Source organism: Tamandua tetradactyla, chromosome 7, assembly GCF_023851605.1.
Source record: "Tamandua tetradactyla isolate mTamTet1 chromosome 7, mTamTet1.pri, whole genome shotgun sequence".
Taxonomy (NCBI): Eukaryota; Metazoa; Chordata; class Mammalia; order Pilosa; family Myrmecophagidae; genus Tamandua; species Tamandua tetradactyla.
In genome coordinates, this window is record NC_135333.1 from 129,779,694 (window position 1) to 129,798,225 (window position 18,532).

The following is an 18,532-nucleotide window of genomic DNA, read 5'->3' on the forward strand; positions in this document are numbered from 1 at the left end:
AAATATTTCTGTTGCAATACAGCATAAATTATAATGTTTGAATGAATTTATAATCGTTGTTCTTCAAGTTGGAATGTTCCTAAGATGTTTATTACTGTGGGAAAATGGACTTTGGCCTGTGTGCTTTTAAAGGTGAAATCAATCCTTGATTCCTTTGTATATTAAAGAACATTTAACAATTCTTTATTCATCTAGTCAGTTACCCCCGCATAAAAAAGATAAATGTGGATTTCCTTATAATAGAAATATGTAAGTTAAAATTTAGATAGTATTGTTTCTTTTTAGTCTTGTCATATTTTTGATACACTGAGTAATAATTGGTGGTGTTGACCTTAGAGGATGATACAAGTGCTGAGTGTATTGTGGTCATTAAACTTTTAAGTGCGGCATTTTTTCAAATGAATGTATTTTTGCTTTTTATTTACAAAGTTATTGTAAATCATTTTAAAGGGTAAATACAGGTGGTCTATAAACTTGAGTTATTTCAATGGTTTCATTTTAAGAAACTGAAGCCCAGATATTTTAAGTAACAGCAGAATGTGTAGGTTTTTATCAAACATTACTTTTCCCTCTGAATTAAAGAAAAAAAAAATGACAGGAACTATGTAGTGCTGGGCAGTTGCAGAAACCAGTTTGGTTTATATGTGAGCCATTTTACTTGCCATTTAGCAACTGAAACCTGGCAAGAACTTTAGAGTAAAACTCTGATTTGGTCTTTTAAGGAAAAGTATAGATTTGATCATATCCTTAAGTTCAGGACTGGTAGAGATATTTAATTTAGTTATTACTTGGGCTTACATATTGGAACTCAGTAAAAAGTTAGATTTCTCTTTTTAACGTCTCTTTTTAAAAGTTTCAGATTAGTTTTTTCTGGGTATTTGGTCAAAGCTTGTTTGTTTTAAAGCTGGAATGGGCCATATGCAAATGAACATTGGCTTTGTGTGTGTGTGTGTGTGTGTGTGTGTGTGTAGGATAACCATCTTTGAAAGACTGGGCTGGGCGGGCCGCGGTGGCTCAGCGGGCAAAGTGCTTGCCTGCTATGCCGGAGGACTTCGGTTCGATTCCCGGCCCCAGCCCATGTAACAAAAACGGAGAAACAGAATACAATAAAACAAGAAAATGTTTAAAAATGTTTCCCTTTCTTCCTTCCTTCCTTCCTTCTATCCTTCCTTCCTTCTCTCTGTCTTTCCTTTAAAAAAAAAAAAAAAAAAAAAAAAAAAAAAAAAAAAAAAGAAAGACTGGGCTATTGGGGAAAAAATGATGGGTTTACCATAAGTTTATTTCTGAAACTTAAATACAGATGATTGAAGTTATAGTCAAATGCATTAAAAAGAATACATTTCACCGATGAGTGTATTGTAGTACTCTGGTAACTCTTAATACTTAGTCGGGTATTAAGATTCATTTGATTCTTAGGTGAATGCTAGAGTTTCTGCTTATTTATAAATAATGACTGATTTTTACTGCAAATTAATTTTCTCCAGTTGCAAATTCAAGTTACACAAGTCTGAGATGAAGAGGAACAAACTCTTGATGATACCCTTGGTTCTAGACTGTATAATAAGAAATAAGCCAAAGCTGATACAAGAGAGCAAGACAATAATATGGCTATTAAAAAGTGAGGGTAAGGGCGGGCCACAGTGGCTCAGTAGGCAGGGTTTTCGCCTGCCATGCTGGAGACTCGGGTTTGATTCCCGGTGCCAGCCCATGCAAAAAAGGAAAAAAAAGAAGTGAGGGTAAGAAAGTGGCACTGCTCTGCATCAGGAGGAATAAAGCAGTAATCTTGTTATACTATTTCTTGTTCTGTTCTTTAACTCCAAGGAGATATTCAGGAAATCATGAACAAGATTTTAGCAACTGTATAGAAAAAGGATAAAGGAACTCACATTGTTTAGCTTAGGATAAATGAAGGATAATTTAGTCTTCAGATACATAGTGGTTTCTCCTATTGAGACAAAAAGAAAATTTTTTAAATCATGTTACATGTAAGTGCTTTAGGAATGGAAGACCCTATTTAAGGGATGATAGTTATGTAAAAAAGTTACAAAGAACTTTTGTGTTGTGAAATGCTCTGTGGAAATTTAGAACAGACCTCTATTATGAGTAAATAGACAATTACAAATCATTTTCTCCATTTTTATTAAATGTTATTACTCATCTACCTATAATTTATTTTTTCTAGGCAAGTATGTTCAGTGGTAACATGTAGCTAATTTGTAAAATTAGTAAAAATCTTGCATGTCATTTTTGTGTAAACCCTAATAAAACTAATATGTTTAAGGTAAACTTTAGAGAATAACTTAATTTTGCATTTAGACTAGTTTGAAACGTGTTTGACATTTTTGTTTCAATAAATTACCAAGGAAAATTCCTTCTGATCAAGGAGATTTTAGAAAGGAGATACTCATTTCAATAGTTAGAACTTCTTCCATGCCTGCTCTTTTTTATCTATTTACTTTTTATGAATTTGGTCCCTTCTGTTTATGAGTTTGACACCAGCAGAAAATAACTTCCTTATAATCACAAATCAGCTCAGAATCTGAAGGGACATTATTAATCATCAGGAACTCCACAATGTTTAATATATGGTTACTGACGATATTCTTGCATTACTATTAAAATTAATTTTAGTTGTGTTGGGGTTTTTATCACCAAACATAGCCTAACATAGGGCATGCATTGCATCCATTTACAGGAAATGAAACTAGGAGGCAAAACTGTGTTTCATTTTTGGTAATTGGTGAAAATTAGGGCAGAAATAGTGACATTTAAAGCATATTTTTAACATTTTAGTTTTTAAAATATAGGAAAGCAATTTTACTTAATTTAAGCCTTTCCATAAATTTTAAATCACTTCTAACTTGTTATTGAATCCAGGGTTAATGTACCCTATTTGACCACAAAGATCCAGTCATTTCATTTACCTATTTAGCTACACTCTGACTTTATTTTTTTTCTAAATTGTAGCATGTTCTATTAACACAGGCAGAGTATTAAATGTGATCTTTTTACAAAATGGTCATGTGACATTATTGATCTCACTTTCACTATCAGTTTAGTCAAGCCGTGGCCTATAATGCATTTAAAAACAACCTGTGTACCAGGTACTATTGTTTTTACGTATATATTTACTCCTCACCATAATTCTAGAAGGTACTATTGTTATTTCCTTTCGACAGATTAGGAATAATAGACTCAGAGAGGTTAAGTCACTTGACTTCTTTTGTGAAAGAAGTCAGAGGATCTCACAAGCATGCCCAAGGGTGGCTCTGAGGCTAGGCTATTCTGAGTTCCAGAGAGCCAGTTAAATCAAAACCTAGGGATTAGAAACAAAATTAATTACTTGACTGGAGAGAACAGAGCATCACGTTCCTTGAATAAAAAACATGATCATGATGAGATACCTAATTGTAGCCTCATAATTTAAGTTGCTTTTATTATTTAACTGCATGTTTTTATGGCTTCACTAAGTTTAATAATTACTGATTTTAATAGTTTAGTCAAGAGGTTTATTGTTGATAAAGATGGAAAATTTATATTCATAAATTTGAATGGAATAAACTGAAGAACTTTTTGATATTCAGGAGAGATATTGCTCTAGGTATAGCTAGCTATAGGTATAGCTAGGTAGTTATATGGACCATTTGGTTGTAGCCGTGGTGTAAAAATTATTGAACATTTATTTACCTTAAGAGCTTTTTACATATATGAGGTAAATAACAGTGTTCTCATTTTACAAATACAGAGACTGAGATTCAGAGTTAAGTACGTGATCCTATACCTGATCATTAGTAGAGCAGAAAATCTATCTAGGTGCTTTAACTCTAAAGCCTGTATTTTAAACACTAACTTTACTGCCTATCTATGAGTGAGTGATACAGCCATACCCACATTATGGAAGTGACTTTTTGAGATGAACACTTGGAAGAATTAAAATCAAGAAGTGGCAGCTTTGTCATACTAGTTTAAATAGCATTTTCCTCTATTATCCATATGAGGAACCTATAGAATTTTTTTGGTGGTCATGTTGTTTAGCCTTACAGTCTTAACAGCCCTATTTCTAACTAGTGCACCTCAGTTCTTATGCATATGGTATTTCCCATTTTCTGCAAAGTATTTACTTACTTCTTCCCTATTGTCTTTACACATCATTCCTGTTATTTCAGATGTTTTACTAATTTCTTTCTTTCACTTAATTCAATACCTAGCCCAGAGCTACCTCTGTAAAATCATCCCTTATTACCCCATTTAGATCTAGATCTATGGCCCTTTCAATTAAAAATGTGTGTATATGTGCGTAAATAAGTAGTTTATTTGAGTTGTAATTCATCTCCCATATAATTCGACCACTTGTGATATAGTGTATAATTCAGTTTTTTAGTATATTCACTGATCAATTTTAGAATATTTTTATCATCCCCAAAAGAAAACCCATATACATTAGCAGCCACTCCCATTTTCCTGTGAGTCCCCCTGCTCTAGGCAGTTACTCTTCTAATTTCTATCTATAGATTTGCCAATTATGGGCAGTTCATATAAATGGAATTATATAATCCATGATCCTTTGTGATTAGCTCCCTTCACTTAGCATAATGTTTTTCAAGGTTCATCTGTGTTGTAGCATGTATCAGTACTTCATTTCTTTTATTGATGAATAATATTCCATTTTATTGATATGCCACATTTTATTTATCCGTTCATCAGTTGATGAGCATTTAGGTTGTATCCACTTTTTGACTGACGTGAATAATGCTGCTATGAATGTTTGTGTGCAAGGTTTTGTGTGGATATTTGCTTTCATTTCTCTTAGGGGTATAACTAGATGTAGAATTGATGGATTATATTCTCACTCTTTGTCTAATTTCTTGAGGAACTGCTAGACTGTATTACAAAGCAGCTTCAGCCAGTTTACATTGCCATTAGCAGTGTATTAGGGTTCCAGTTTCTCCACATCCTGACCAGCACTTGTCTTTGATTATAGCCATCCTAGTGGGTATGAAATAATAGTATTTTATTGTGGTATTGGTTTGCATTTTCCTTGAAGTCTAATGATGTTGAGCATTTTTCCACATGCTTATTGGCCATTTGCTTATCTTCTTTGGAGAAATGTCTGCTTGCATCCTTTGTTCATTTTAAATAGGGTTGTCTTTTTTTTAATTGAGTTATAAGAGTTCCTTATATATTCTATATACAAATCCTTTATCAGATACATGCTTTGTAAAACTTATCTCCCATTTTATGAATTTTCTTCTCACTTTCTTGATGGTGTCCATTGTGGCACCAAAAATTTGTATGAAATCCAGTTTATCTATTTTTTCTTCTGTTTATGTGTTTGTATCATATTTAAGAAAGCTTTGCCTAACCTATCGTCACGGAGATGACACCTCTATTTTCTTCTAAGAGTTTTATAGTTTTAGATCTTACAGTTAGGTCTGTGATCCAATTATGTAAATTTTTTGGTGTATAGTGTGATAAAGTGGTCTGATTTCATTCTTTTGCATGTGGATATCTTGTCCCAGCACTATTTGTTGAAAAGACTGCTCTTTTTGCAATTGGATTGTCCTGGTCCTCTTGTCAAAAATCAATTGATTGTAAAAGTGAGGGTTTATTTCTAGTCTTTCAGTTCTCTTTAATTGCTCTCTTTCTATTCTGATGCTAGTACTACACTCTTGTGATTTGTAGTAAGTTTTGAAATTGGGAAGTGCGAGTTCTCCAACTTTTTCTTCTTTTACACAATATTGCTTTAGCCTTCTACTCTTAAAAAGAGAGGTTTGGAAACATTCATGGAATGGGATGATTACTAATTTAGTGAATCTATAGGAGGCTATGTTTTTATTTGTAATATTTATTCTCTTAAGCTGCATGGTATGGACATCAATGCTTTTATATTATTTTCTGAATTTTAATTATGTCTGTATAGTATCTTTAAAAAAATGTATTTAAAGAAGTAAAGTTGGATGTAAAGACTTTGTTTTGAGGAAGACCTGGTTTCTCTTTTTTAATGCCAAACCCAATTCTTGCAGTGTATAAAAAAGTTACACAAAGTGAGTTTAGGGCATTTTATACACTGAAGATATCATACATCATTATGGTGCCTTGGAGTTAGGTATCCTATAAAACCATGTTTTTAATCTTAATTTATTCATGTTGTGTGGAACCATTGTAAATAATACCTTTGATGAGGTCATGGTGTGGCCTAACTGAATCAGAATGTGTCTTAATCCTATTACTGGAGGCCTCATAGAGAAAGCCACAAAGGAAAAGCCCCTTGGAAGAGCAGAAGCTGAAAGTCAACAGACCTGGAGGAAAAAGGAGAAGATATACCCATATGCATTGCCATGTGACGAAAAGCCAAGGACCAAGGATCACCCACAGCAAGCCTCAGAACACCAGTTTTGGTAGAAAGAACACCAGCAGTCTTTGAGTAGACGGAATCATCTTGCTGATACCTTTATTTTGGACTTTTCCTAGCCTCAAAGCTGTGAACCAACAAATACTCGTTGTTTAACCAATCCATTGTATTACTATTCAATTTAGCAGCCAGGAAATTAAAATAATTACTATTTACTTCTTGTTTTATATATCCTTTTTCAAACTTAAATGTCAAGTATAGTTGCAAAATATATTTAATACGGAGAGGTATATACATATTTAAGGTATCAATAGTATATATGTATTTTGAATGGATATTTAAATACCAATTTTAGTTGCCTTTTTGAGTTCCTTGATTTGTCTTAGATGTAAAAAGAGGTCATACAAATTAGTTCTTGCTAACTGATAAATTTAATGTGCAGAGCTGAAAATAGGTTAGAAATGCTTCAAATCCAAAAATTAAGATGTAAAGAGATGACAAACCAGGCTTTTGGTTTATTTGAAAGAACATCATAATTTCTTTGGTTAAGTTTTCATGAAACAGTGAAATTCTGAGTTTTAGTTTGTGGTTAAAAAGAGGTCAGTGAAACATCTGATTTGTAATGATATAAAATACTAGATATTGTCAGTATGGCCTTAGTACTAAAAATGTTTTTATGCTGTCACTATACGAATATATTTTAAATAATATTTCCTTAAGGGATTAGCCATAAGATAAATGAATATGTAGAATTGTTTGTGCCATTAATTCTTCACAAAATAGGTATGTTTTTCTGAGATTCTGTGCTTTATTGGATTTATCTGAGATTTTTGTCAATTTCCTTACTTGAAAAAGCATGTCTTTCCTATGCCTACTTTGCAGAGAGAAATGAAGGATTGTTTTTTAATGCACAATTATATTTACATCCATATTAGGGAGTTAAGTAGGAATGTTTATCAGGTGTCAGCATGAACTCAAAAAAAAAATAGAATTATGTGTTCACTACCTGTGTGGTTTCCTAAATCCTACTATTGGGATTTCCCCATACCATTTTTAAATTCTTTTATATGTAGGACTGTTTTGAATCATTTATTGATCCCTGTATGTCTTTTTCTTTTTAAATGCAATTTTATTGAGATTATTCACACACCATATAGTCCATTTGAAGTATACAATCAATGGCACACAGTATCATTACATAGTTTGTACATTCATCACCATGATCAATTTTAGAACATTTCTGTTACTCCAGAAAAAGAGATAAAAACAAAAAAAGAAAACCCAAAACATTCCATACCCCTTACCCCACCCCCATTATTGACCCCTGGTATTCGTGTGGTATTTTTGTTACTGTTGGGGAAAGAATGTTAAGATATTGTTGTTGACTATAGTTCATAGTTTTCAGTAGGTGCATTTTTTCCATATAGCCCTCTGTTATTAATTTCTTGTAATAGTAATGTACATTTGTTCTAGTTCATGAAAAAACTTTTTGTATTTGTACAGCTAATCACAGACATCATTCACCACAAGATTCACTGTATTATACATTCCCATATTTTAATCTCCAGTCTTCCTTCTGGTGACATTCATAACTCTAAACTTCCCCTTTCTACCACATTCACCACTGTTAATTATATTCACAATAACGTGCTACCTTCACTTCTGTCCATTTCCAAATGTTATACTCAACCTAGTTAAAAAAATCTGCACATATTAAGCAACCGCTCCCCATTCTCTAGTTTCCTTCTATATCCTGGTGAGCTATATTCCAGGTTTTGTTGTCTATGCATTTATATATTATAATTCATATTGAGATCATACAATATTTGCCCTTTAGTGTCTAACTTATTTAATGTAACATAATGTACTCAAGGTTCATCATGTTTTCATGTGCTTCAGGACCTCACTCCTTCTTACTGCTTAATAGTATTTCGTTATATATATGTACCACATTTTGTTTAGCCATTCCTCTTTTGATGAACACTTGAGTTTCCATTTTTGGTAATTTTGAATAATGCCACCATGAACATCAGTGTGCAAAAGTCTGTTTGCATTCCTGCTTTTAGATCTTCTGGGTATATTCCGAATAGCAGATTGCTGGGTCATAGGCAACTCTATACTTAGCTTTCTGAGGAACACTAAACCATCCTCCACAGTGGCTGTTCCATTTTACATTCCTGCCAGCAGTGAGTAAGTGTTCCTATTTCTCCACATCTTCTCCAACACTTTTAGTTTCCTGTTTGTTTAATAGCAGTCATTGTAATAGGTTTAAATTTCATTCTGGTTTTGATATGCATTTCTAGTAGCTAGTGAAGCTGAGCATCTTTTCATGTGCTTTTTAGCCATTTGTATTTCCTCATTGGAAAAATGCCTATTTATTAATTTACTTGTCTTTTTATTGTTGAGTTGTACGATTTCTTTATGTTTTTAATATCACACCCTTATCAGATATGTGGTTTCCAAATATTTTCTCCCATTGAGTCGGTTGTCTTTTCACTTGAAACACAGAAGTATTCAGTTTTGAGAAGGTCTCGTTAATCTATTTTTTCTTTCACTGCTTGTGCTTTGAGTGTAAAATCTAAAACTGCTTCCTATTACTAGATCTTAAAAATATTCCCCTACATATTCTTTTAGGAGTTTTATGATACTGGTTCATATATTTAGGTCTTTGGTTCATTGTAAGTTAATTTTTGTATGAGGTTTGACATAGGAGCTCCCTTTTATTCTTTTGGTTATGGATATCCAGTTCTCCCACACCATTTATTAAAGAGACTGTTCTGTGTCAGTTGAATGGACTTGGGAACCTTGTCAAAAATCAGTTGACCATAGACATGAGGGTCTCTTTCTGAACTCTCAGTTTTTTCCATTGATCGATATATCTATCTTTATGTCAGTACCATGTTATTTTGGCTACTGTGGCTTTATAATATGCTTCAAAGTCCAGACGCATGAGTCATCCCATTTCATTCTTGTTTTTCAAGATGTTTTCTGCTATTTGAGACCCTTACCCTTCCAAATATTTTTGTCTAACTTTTTTTATTGTATAATATAACATATATATGGCACACAAAGAAAAAATCAATAATTTTCAAAGCACTCTTCAACAAGTATTTACAGAATAGATCCCAGAGTTTGTTGTGGGCTACCATTCCATCATCTCAGATTTTGCCTTCTAGCTGCTCCAGAACACTGGAGGCTAGAAGGAATCATTTTTTAATATTTTTATTGTAAACAACAAACAAACATACATTCTTGACGTGGTTACAATCAGTGGGTCACAATACCATCACATAGTTATGTATTTATCACCATGTCATTTTTTGAAAATTTGCATCTCTCCAGCCAAGAAATAGAAAAGAAAAACTCATACATGCATACCCCTTACCCCTCCCTCTCACTGACCACTAGTATTTCCATCTACTCAATTTATTTTAACCTTTGTCCCCCTATTATTTGTTTATTTTTTATCCATATTTTTCACTCATCTGTCCATACCATAGATAAAAGGAGCATCAGACAAACGGTTTTTACAATCACGCAGTCACATTGCAAAAGCTGTATCATTATACAGTTATCTTCAAGAAACATGGCTACTGGAACACAGCTCTACAGTTTCAGGTACTTCTCTCTAGCCACTCTAATACCCCATAAATTAAAAAGAGGTTATCTGTATAATGCGTAAGAATAACATCCAGGATAATATCTCAATTGTTTGAAATCTCTCAGCCACAAATGCTTCATTTTGTCTCATTTCTCTTTTCCCCCTTTTGGTTGAGAAGGTTTTCTCAATCCCTTGATGCTAAGTCCCAGCTAATCCCAGAATTTCTGTCCCGCATTAATTGGGCCTGGAAGTCATGGCCCATGTAGAGTCAGGGAGGGCAGTGAGTTCACTTGTTGTGTCAGCTGAGAGAGAGCGAAAGGCCAAATCTGAGCAACAAAAGATGTTCTCTGAGGGTGACTCTTAGGTCTAATTTTAAGTAGGCCTTCCCTGTCCTTTGCAGGATAAGTTTCATAGTGGCAAACCCCAAGATTGAGGGTTCCGCCTGTTGATTTGATTGTCCCCAGTCTTTGGAAGAATATCGGGAATTCTCCAAATGGGGAAGGTGAATTTTTTCTGCTTTCTCCTCATTCCCCCAAGGGGACTTTGCAAATACTTCTTTATTCACTGTTCAAATCACTCTGGGATTTATGAGAGCATCACACTAACCTGGACAAACCAACAAAATCTCATGCCCTTTTCAAGGTTCCATGTACTTATGGTGTTCAATTAAACTGACCATACAAGTTAAATTAGGAAATACACTAATCAAAATATAAATTTTACATCAAATAAACATTTCTCACTTTAGTCTCATACAGAAGTTGAAGTTTTAAATTATGAGTGACCATCTATTTTCAACACCCTGCAATCCTGGCATTCCTTTGTTCTTCCTCATGCAAAACCGTTTTTTAATTTGTACACTTAGTCACTATCATTGTACACTCTAGGCATTCCTAAATTATACCATCTCAGTCTGTATCGTTTGACTTTCCTTCTGGTTTCATGTGTGCCCCCAGCCCTTCTCCCTCTGTCATTCTCACATTCAGCTTCATTCAGTGTACTTACATTGTTGTGCTACAGTCAGGTAGTATTGTGCTGTCCATTTCTGAATTTTTATGGTTAGTCCTGTTGCACAATCTGTACCCCTTCAGCACCAATTACCCAATCTCCACCCTGTTTCTATCTCCTGATAACCTGTGTTCTTAATTAAAATTCTCCAAGTTCACTCATTAACGTTGTTTCATATCAGTAAGACCATGCAGTATTTGCCCATTTGTTTCTGGCTAATTTCACTTAGCATGATGTCTTCAAGATCCATCCGTGTTCTTACATGCTTCATGACTTTATTTTGTCTTATAGCTGTGTAATATTCTATTGTATGTATATACCACAGCTTGTTTAGCAAATCCTCTGTTGATGGACATTTGGGCTGTTACCATCTCTTGGCAATTGTAAATATTGCTGCTATAATCCTAGGTGTGCAAATGTCCGTTTGTGTCCTTGCCCTCATGTCCTCTGAATAGGTATCTGATACTTTATTTCCAAATATTGTGTCTCCCATTGCTTAAACTGCCTTTTTACATTCTTGATAAAGTTCTTTGATGTACAAAAGTGTTTAATTTTGAGGAGTTCCCATTTATCTATTTTTTTCTTCAGTGCTCATGCTGTGGGGGTAAGATCTAGGAAACCTCCCCCATTACAAGTTTTATAAGCTCCCTGTGTTTTCTTCTAAAAGTTTTATGGTTCTAGCTCTGAGGTTTAGGTCTTTGATCCATTTTGAGTTAATTTTTATGTAAAGTTTGAGATGTGGATCCTCTTTCATTCTTATTCAGTTTCCCAAGCACCATTTATTGAAGAGACTGCTCTATCCCAGGCAAGTTGGCTTGACTGCCTTATCGAAGATCTGTTGTCCATAGATGAGAGAGTCTATATCTGAACACTCTCTTTGATTCCATTGGTCGGTATATCTATCTTTATGCCAATACCATGCTGTTTTGAACACTATAGCTTCATAATATGCCTTAAAGTCAGGTAGCGTAAGACCTCGGGCTTCTTTTTTTTTCTCTCCAGATATTTTTAACTATTAGGGGCACCCTGCCCTTCCAAATAGATTTGATTATTGGTTTTTCTATTTCTGCAAAGTAAGTTTTTGGGATTTTAATTGGTGTTGAATTGAATCTATGAATCAATTTAGGTAGAAATGACATTTTAACTATATTTAATCTTCTAGTCTGTGAACACAATATGCCCTTCCATTTATTTAGGTCTTCTGTGACTTCTTTTGGCAATTTCTTATAGTTTCTGTGTATAGGTCTTTTGTATCCTTAGTTAAATTTATTCCTAAATATTTTATTCTTTTGGTTGCAATTGTAAATGGAATTTTTTCTTGATTTCCTCCTCAGCTTGCTGATTACAAGTGTACTGAAACACTACTGATTTTTGAGTGATGGTCTTGTACCCTGCCACTATTAAGCTAGGAAATGAATACCCTGCTGTATTCATTTCTTAGCTCTAGTAGTTTTGCTGTGGAGTTTGCTGCGAATTTCTTTTCGTGTAGTGTCTTTGTCTGGCTTTGGTGTGAGGGAGATGTTGGCTTCATAAATTAGGGAGACTTCCCTCCTCTTCATTTTTTTTTTCTTTTAAAGCATTTGAGCAGGATTGATACTAATTCTTTCTTAAATGCTTTGGTAGAATTCACATGTGAAGCCATCTGGTCCTAGACTTTTCTTTTTGGAAGCTTCTTGATAACTCATTCACTTTCTTCACTTGTGATTGGTTTGTTGAGGTCATCTATTTCTTCTTGAGTAAGTGTTGGTTGTTCATGCCTATTAGGAAGTTGTTCATTTTATCTGCATTGTTGAGTTTATTAGCATAGATTTGACATAGTATCCTCTCATTACCTCCTTTATTTCTGTGGGGTCAGTGGTTATGTCTCCTCTTCTATTTCTGATTTTATTTGCATCCTCTCTCTCTTTTTGTCAACCTAGCTAAGGGTTCATCCATTTTAATTGATTTTCTCAAAGAACCAACTTCTCGTTTTGTTGACTTTTCTCAATTGTTTTCATGTTCTCAGTTTCGTTTATTTCTGCTCTAATCTGTGTTATTTCTTTCCTTTTGCTTACTTTGGGGTTACTTTGCTGTTCTTTCTCTAGTTTTTCCAAGTGAACAGTTAATTCCTCAATTTTTGCTCTTCTTTTTTGGTATAGGCATGTAAGGCAATAAATTTTCCTCTTAGCCCTGCCTTTACTGCATCCCATAAATTTTAATATGTTGTGTTTTCATTTTCATTTTCCTCGAGATATTTACTGATTTCTCTTGTAATTTCTTCCTTGACTCACTGGTTGTTTAAGAGTGTGTTGCTTAGCCTCCATATATGTGTGAATTTTCTGATCCTCTCCCTATTACTAATTTCCAACTTCATTTCTTTATGATCCAAGAAAGTGTTTTGTATTATTTCAATCTTTTTAAATTTATTGAGACTTGTTTTTTGATCCATCATATGGTCACAAAGAATGATCGTTGAGCACATGAGAATAAGATATATCCTGCTGTTGTGGGGTGTAATGTTCTGTAAATGTCTGTTAAATCTAGTTCGTTTATTGTATTCAAATTCTCTATTTCTTTGTTGCTCCTCTGTCTAGATGTTCTAACCATTGATAAAAGTGGGGAATTGAAGTCTCCAACTATTATGGTAGAGGTGTCTGTTTTTCTTTTCAGTATCTTCAATGTTTGCCTTATGTATTTTGGAGCACTCTGGCTTGGTGCATAAATATTTATGATTGTTATGTCTTATTGAATTGTTCCTTTTAAATAATACATAGTGTCTTTCTTTGTCTCTTTTTTTTTTTTTTTTGGTACCAAATTACTTTATTTGAAGGAATGGTACAAATGAAACAACTTGGTGGGTGTTGATACAACTTAATAGAAAAGGCAAAGGTAAACCCAACATGCATGCACAGCCCTGGTGACCACAGAAGTCACCCCGTGACTCTGGGGAAGACAGCATAAGGCTTAACTCTCATCATTACTGTTTCCCAGGGTGTGCTTGTCAAAGAGATACTCTGCCAAGCCAGAATTCAGGGCCCCCATCTTGTGCAAATTGGTCACGTAGTCACCCAGCTCTTTGATGAATTTCACCTGCTCATTCAGGTAATGTGTCTCAATGAAGTCACACAAATGGGGGTCATTTTTGTCATTGTGCAATTCCAGTAGTGACTGATTCACCCTTTTTTCCAAATGTAATGCACACTCCATTGCATTCAGCCCACTCTCCCAGTCGTCTCGTTCTGGTTTCTTGATATCCTGAAGGAAGATGCGGCCACCTCGTTGGTTCTGCAGCTTCATAAGTTTCTCAGCATGTTCCCTCTCCTCATGAGATTGGTGAAGAAAATATTTGGAAAAGTTCTTCAAAGCCACATCATCACAGTCAAAGTAGTAAGACATCGACAGGTAGACATAAGAGGCGTAGAGCTCCAGGTTGATCTGCAGTTAATGGCGGCCTCTGAGTCCTGGTTGTAGTTCTGGCGCACCTGTGATGGGGACGTGGTCGTCATGGTGGGCGATTGAGGAGAGGAGGAGGCGGCGGCTGCGCTGTGCTGGAGAGGTGGCTGAAAGCTGCTCGGAGTGGCCAGCTGACAGGGAGGAGGCGAGCACCGGGTCCTGTTCAAGCACTGCTGAAGCAGGAAACCACGGCGACTCTCCGCGAAGACGTCTGCCTTTCTTTGTCTCTTTTAATCATTTTACGTTTGAAGTCTAATTTGTTGGATATTAGTATAGTTACCCATGCTCTTTTCTGATTGTTGTTTGCATGAAATACCTTTTCCCAACCTTTCACTTTCAACCTGTGTTTGCCCTTGGGTCTAAAATGAGTCTCCTGTAGACAGCATATAGATGGATTCTGTTTTTAATCTGTTCTGCCAGTCTGTGTTTTTTGATTGGGGAATTTAATCCATTGACATTTTTTTGTTTGTTTTTTTGTTTTTCGCTTGGGTAGGCACCAGGATGTGAACCCAGGTCTCTGGCATGGCAGGTGAGAACTCTGCCTGCTGAGCCACCATGGCCCACCCTAATCCATTAACATTTAGTGTTATTAGTGTAAAGGCAGTGTACTTTCTTCCACCATTTTGCTTTTTGGATTTTATATGTCATATCTAATTTTTTTTCTTTTTTACCTTTACTGATAGTCTTCATTTCTATACTCTTCTCCACACCTCTCTCTCCTGTCTTTTCCTTTGTGCCTCTGCTGCTCCCTTTAGTATTTCTTGCAGAACTGGTCTCTTGGTCACACATTTTCTATGTGATTCTTTGTCTGAAAATGTTTTTAAGTTCCCCCTCATTTTTTGAAGGACAGTTTTGCAGATATAGAATTCTTTTTTGACAGTTTTTCTCTTTTAGAATCTTAGATATACTGTACCACTGCCTTCTTGCCTCCTTGGTTTCTGCCAGAAAATCTGCACATAGTCTTATTGGACTTCCCTTATATGTGATGGGTTGCTTTTCTCTTGCTGCTTTCAAAATTCTCTCTTTTTCTTTGACATTTGGCAGTCTGATTAGTGTTTTGAAATATGTCTATTTGGATCTATTCTATTTGGGGTATGCTGCACTTCCTGGATCTCTGATTTTGTCTTTCATAAGGGTTGGGAAATTTTCAGTGATAATTTCCTCTGTTAGTCTTTCTCCTCCATTTCCCTTCTCTGCTCCTTCTGGGACACCAACAACACTTATATTCATGTACTTCATTTTGTCAGTCAATTACCCGAGACCCTGCTCATATTTTCCATTCTTTTCCCTATGTTTTCTTTTGCATGTCATATTTCAGATGTCCAGTCCTCCAGTTCACTAATCCTTTCTTCTGCCTCTTCAAATCTGTCTGTAGGTTTCCATTGCTTTTTTTTTCCATCTCTTCTACTGTGCATTTCATTCCCATAAATTCTGTTATTTGTTTTTTCAGACCTTTGATATATTTTGTTTGCTCATTGCCTTCTTTCTATCTTCCCTTAACTTGATGTTTTGATTTTTGATGTGATTTTTCAATCAAATGAGAATTTGATGACACTGTTTGAGCATCCTGGATTAATAATTTCAACTTCTGTATCTCATTTGAATTGTTGGTTTGTTTCTTTGTTTGAGCCATCTTCAGTTTTCCTAGTATGACTCATTATTTTTTGCTGACATCTAGGCATTTGATTTCCTTACTTAGTTTATTCTGGAGATTGTTTTCACTCTTTACCTAGGATTTTCTTACTGGATGGCTATGTTCTCTATCTGTTCTTTGACATTCAGTTAAGTTATTCTAAACCTCTAGCATTGGTTTTATTTAACGGATCAGAATTTTTAAGTTCTTGTTTTTCTGCTTCTTGTCTTGCCTATATGGAGCTTTTTTTTTTTTTTTAGGAGTCTCCTTAAATATTATGGGCTCCAGTCAGATTTTCCCAGACCAGCTGGCCTCCTCTCAGGACAAAAGTGTCACCTGTATCACTTTTCCCTGAGGGTGAGACTCAGGTTGACAGTCTTCCTATGTAGCCTCTAGACTTGGTGTTTTTCCTATCCTGCTCAGTAATAGTGCTTGTTGGCCTGCAGTTTCCAACCAGCATAAAGTGATGTGGTGCCTTTAACTTCAGCCAACTTTCCCTTCTCAGGGTGTGGTTGAGACAGAGGAGAGGTTGTAGGCTGGCTTTAAGTGCTTCAGTTTTCCAGTCCCTTGGGTCTGAATTCCTTGAGGGAGGGATTCCACTTGAGCTGCACCCAACCCCTCTCCTGGGGAAGGCACAGCCTCCAGGGAATTAACTCCTTTCACCTGATCAGCCTCTTTGTGTCTCAGACAAGCTTAATTCTGCCCTTGCATGGGGCAGTTGGAGCCTGAGAAGCCTTGCAGTTCTACCAAATGAGCTGTTAAGTAGTAGAAACAAAGCAAAAAAAAAAATCCATTTCAGAGCAAGACTCTCATTCCTTGGGGCTTGTTAATCAAGAGCTTAACTTGGTACATTGCTCTGTATATTTCCAGGCTCTGTGTGCCCACCCCACCCCCTGTTTTAGGGTCCAGCCCTGTTCAAGTATTTTGTGCTATCTGATCCAAAAATTTTGGGGTTTTTTTTTTTTTTTGGGTGTTTTTTTTTTTTGGGGTTTTTTTTTTTTTTTTTTTTTTTTTTTTTTTTTTCTGTCTGTCCTGCCCCCTCTTTGCTGGGGGAAAAACTCCTAGTACCTTTAGCTCTTATTCAATATTTATCTGACCTGGGGGCCTATTTTCAGTAATCTGAATTTGTTAATTAATCCTGCGATTGAAACTTGGATGATCTAAGCCTTTGCTGCTAGGAAAGTCTTTCTTTTCCCTTTGGGGAACCAACCTGTGGGGGAGGGATGCCAGCCTCCATGGCTTGGGGGACTTAAAGTTCTGTGTGGGATTGCAGCTGGTCCAACTTGTCCATACTGGTGTGTGCTTTCTGTCCAGCCACTGATGTGGCCCCAGCAGTTGTTCTGTACTGTTCTTGGCTTTTTACTAGTTGTTCTGGAGGACGAACCTTCAGAGCACCGCACCTCACTAAGCCACCATCTTGGAACCTCTTTCAAATTTTTTTTTTAAGCATCACAATTGACTTCTTTTTTCTTTTTTGTGAAAAAAAGAACACATATCAAAGCGTATTGCAGCAGTCAGTTGCAGAACAGACCTCAGAGTTTGGCAGGTCACAATTGAAAATTTTAGGTTTCTATTTCTAGTTGCTCTAAGATACTGGGGACCAAAAGAAATATCAGTATAATGATTCAGCAGACTCATCTGTTAAACCCTACCTTCTCTGAATAACTCCGCCATCGCCTTTAATCTTTCTCCCACTCCTTAGGGGTATTTTGGCTATGCCCATTCTAACTTTTTCATGTTGGAAGGGACTCTTGTTAATATGGGATAGGGGGATGGGACTACAATGTTCTGGAGAGGCTGGCCCCTCTCCATTTCAGGACTTATCTGGTCCAGGGACCCATCTGGAGGCTGTAGGTTTCTGGAAAGTTATGCTAATGCATGGAACCTTTGTGGAATCTTGTATATCACCCTAGATGTTTTTTAGGATTAACTGGAGTGGTTTTGATTGGGGTTTGGCTAGTTATGGTAGGTAGCAGTTATCTAACTGAAGCTTGCCTAAGAGTGATCTCCAGAGTAGCCCCTCGACTCTACCCAAACTCCTTCAGCCACTGATGTCTAATTTGTTGTACTTCTTTTCCCCATTTTGGTCAGGATGGCATTGTTGATCCCACAGTGCCAGGGCCAGACTCATCCCTGAGAGTCATCTCCCACACTGCCCGGGAGACTTTCACCCCTGGATTTTGTTTCCCATGTAGGGGGGAGAGCAGTGATACCACTTGCAGAGTTGGGCTTAGATAAAGTCTATATCTGAGGAATAAAAGAGGTCCTCCAGAAGTAACTCTTAGGTATACCTATGGGTGGTTTCTCTGCTGCATACATGAGCTTCACAAGAGCAAGCCTCAAGATCATGGGCTTGGCCTATTGATTTGGGTGTCCCTACTGTTTGACACATTGTTACGAGTTTCTCCAGTGGTAAAGTTTAATAGTTCCATATTTTTTCTCCCATCTCTCAAGGTACTTTGCCGATACATTTTGATTATCTGCTTAATAAACTCTAGGATGTATG

The 18,532-nt window shown here is 35.9% G+C and overlaps 1 protein-coding gene and 1 pseudogene across 11 annotated transcripts in view; one reads left to right on the forward strand and one right to left on the reverse strand.

The window, feature by feature from the left end:
• The window catches only part of USP15 (ubiquitin specific peptidase 15), a 146,100-nt gene that overhangs the window by 6,382 nt on the left and 121,186 nt on the right, over positions 1–18,532 (forward strand). The window lies entirely within an intron of this gene.
• On the reverse strand, positions 13,731–14,479 carry LOC143642627 (ferritin heavy chain pseudogene; annotated as a pseudogene).